This window comes from Octodon degus, unplaced genomic scaffold (genome assembly GCF_000260255.1).
Source record: "Octodon degus isolate 3935 unplaced genomic scaffold, OctDeg1.0 scaffold00090, whole genome shotgun sequence".
Taxonomy (NCBI): Eukaryota; Metazoa; Chordata; class Mammalia; order Rodentia; family Octodontidae; genus Octodon; species Octodon degus.
Window position 1 is genome coordinate 6,387,164 of NW_004524666.1, and position 2,569 is coordinate 6,389,732.

The following is a 2,569-nucleotide window of genomic DNA, read 5'->3' on the forward strand; positions in this document are numbered from 1 at the left end:
CCTTGGGTGGACTCCTGAGCCCCCAAATGAGGTTTTTCTATGAAAAGCTGCACAAAACTTCCGCTGGGCAGTTTTTCTTATGTATAGGAGAACTCTTGAATAATTTATAGTAGCCTGAGATTTTAAGCACCCAACACAGCAATTAGGATCTGATTTTAGTTGGATATCTGGTTTGCACCATAAAATTCTCTGAACAAGAAGTACTACGGAGAGAGAAAACTACTGCAATCCCAACTCAATTTCAAACCCTTGAGGAAACAAATGCCAATCTGAAGTGTAGCGTGGTCTGAGCCCACAGCACTGCCTGGAGGTGCTGCGGCCACCAGGGCCCCTGTGCCCAGGGGGATGCCCAAGGGCGCTCAGGCAGGCCTGTCCTGCAGAATCACAGCAGCAGTGACAGGCAGGAAGAGGCACAAAGGCAGGCCAGCTTCCCAGCCAGTCACAGCCTGTGAATTAAAAAAAGGTGAGGAGACATATGCTATAGTTGACCAAGTTTTTAAAAGTTATTTAGCTGGATGTGGTAGAATATACCCACAGTCCGAGCACCATGGAAGGCTGAGGCTGTGAGGCTGGAACCCTGAGTCCAGGGGTCATCTGGACAACATAGCAGGACCTCATGTGCAAAAAAAACAAAGCAGGTTGGAGATGCAGCTCAGGGATAGAGCAGTTGGCTAGCATGCTGAGTACCCTGCATCTGTCCTCCAACACTGCAAACAGAAGCAAAATATTAAATACTATAGAAAATTATTTCTGGGCCAGCAAGATACTCAGCGGTTTAAAGCTCCTGCTTAGGCAAGCTTAGGAAAGCTCAGGAATCACCGTTCCATCCCCGGCACCACATACTGTGCCACCAAAAAAAAAAAAAAAAAATTCATACAATGAATTAAAAAAAAATAAATACACACATAACACCAAATAAAACACCTTATAGAAATTAACTGAAGATCTAGTAATTCTGGACTGGCCAAATAGCTCAGCGAATTAAATCACCTGCAAACAGGCACAGGGGTCTGGGGTTCGATCCCTGGGGGCCTGCCCTGCTGACCCTGCCCCCCCCCGGGGGGGGGGCGCACACTGAGACAGCAGTTGAGACTGGGTGTGGTTGCATGCACCTGTAATCCCAACTCTTGGGAGGCTGTAAACGGGTGGATCACTGCGAGCCTGATCTAGTAGTGAGACGCTGTATACCCTGTAGACCCTTCCCTAAAATACAAAAAAAAAAACAAAAGCAAAAACAAAAAAAACAACACCCTGGTAATTCTACTTTTAGGAATCCAGTCTGGGGAAATATTCAAATCAGCCTAGATGCATAAGGATGTTCATTGCAGGATTCTTTGTGATAGAAAAGCTGGAGAGAACTTGGTACATACATAAAGACTACCTGTGGGGGCCGTGGAGATGGCTTAGTGGAATAAGCGCTTCCCTGGCAAACACAAGGACCTGAGTTCAATCCCCGGTTCCACACAAAAGACTACCTGCTAAGGCATACTAGCTAGGCACTGTGTATATGGCTGTGTACCTATGTATCTGTGGTAAAACCCAGGCCAACTCTACCACTGAGTAATACCACTGAGCCTTTTTGGTTTTGTTTTGTGCTTTGGGGTTATTCTGGTTTGAGATAGGTCTTACTATGTCATTCAGGCTGGCCTTGAACTCACTATGTAACCAGAGTTGGCCTAGAGCTCATGGCAATCCTCCTGTGTCAGCCTCCCTCCCACTCATCCCCAGCCCTTTATATGTTCTTATCTTGAAATAGGATCTCACTATAAATTATTCAAGAGGGCCTCAAACTTTTGCTTCTCCTGCCTCAGCTTCTGTGAGTGTTGGGATATAAGTGTGATCCACTAGGCCAAACACATCTGTAGCATATTGTTGAGTAAAAGAAGAAAATTATGGATTTTTATGTAGTATAGCCCCATTTTCTGTGAAAAATAAATAAATAAAAAGAACATATAAATACTTATATCTGGGGGCTGGTGAGATGGCTCAGTGGTCTAAGGCACCTACTTAGAACAAGTTTAGCTAAAGCACAGGGACCGCGGTTCAATCCCCCAGCACCACATGCCAACCAGCTCCGCCCCCTGGTGGGCTGAGCTGGCCACACACAGTATACATAAATAAATTTAAATAAATAAATAAATAAATACTTATATCTGGATGTGAATGGGAAAGGTCTGAGAAATACAGGGCTAAAAGTGCTGACCCAGTCTTGGTGAAATCATCCATGAGCAAGTAAGGTCCTTTGGGGCCCAATAGTTTATTTCTGTCTCCAAAAACCTACCTGGCAGTAAGAGGCCCACAGGCCCACCTCAGGTTTATCTCTCCTTTTCTTTCTTCTTCTTCCTGTTTTTGGTCATTTGTTGCGGCATAAGTCAGTAAGAACTGCTGGAGAGCCTGTCAGTAACCCAGTCACAGAACAGATTATTCAGGGTCCATGTACCAACCTAGAGTTGCATGTGCTTATTTTCATGTTTCTTTTCTGTTACTGTGCTCAGTTTTCTCACTGTCTTGGAAAAAACAGCTATTGGTAATTTGATCTTTTTTTTTTTTTTTTTTTTTTTTTTTTTTT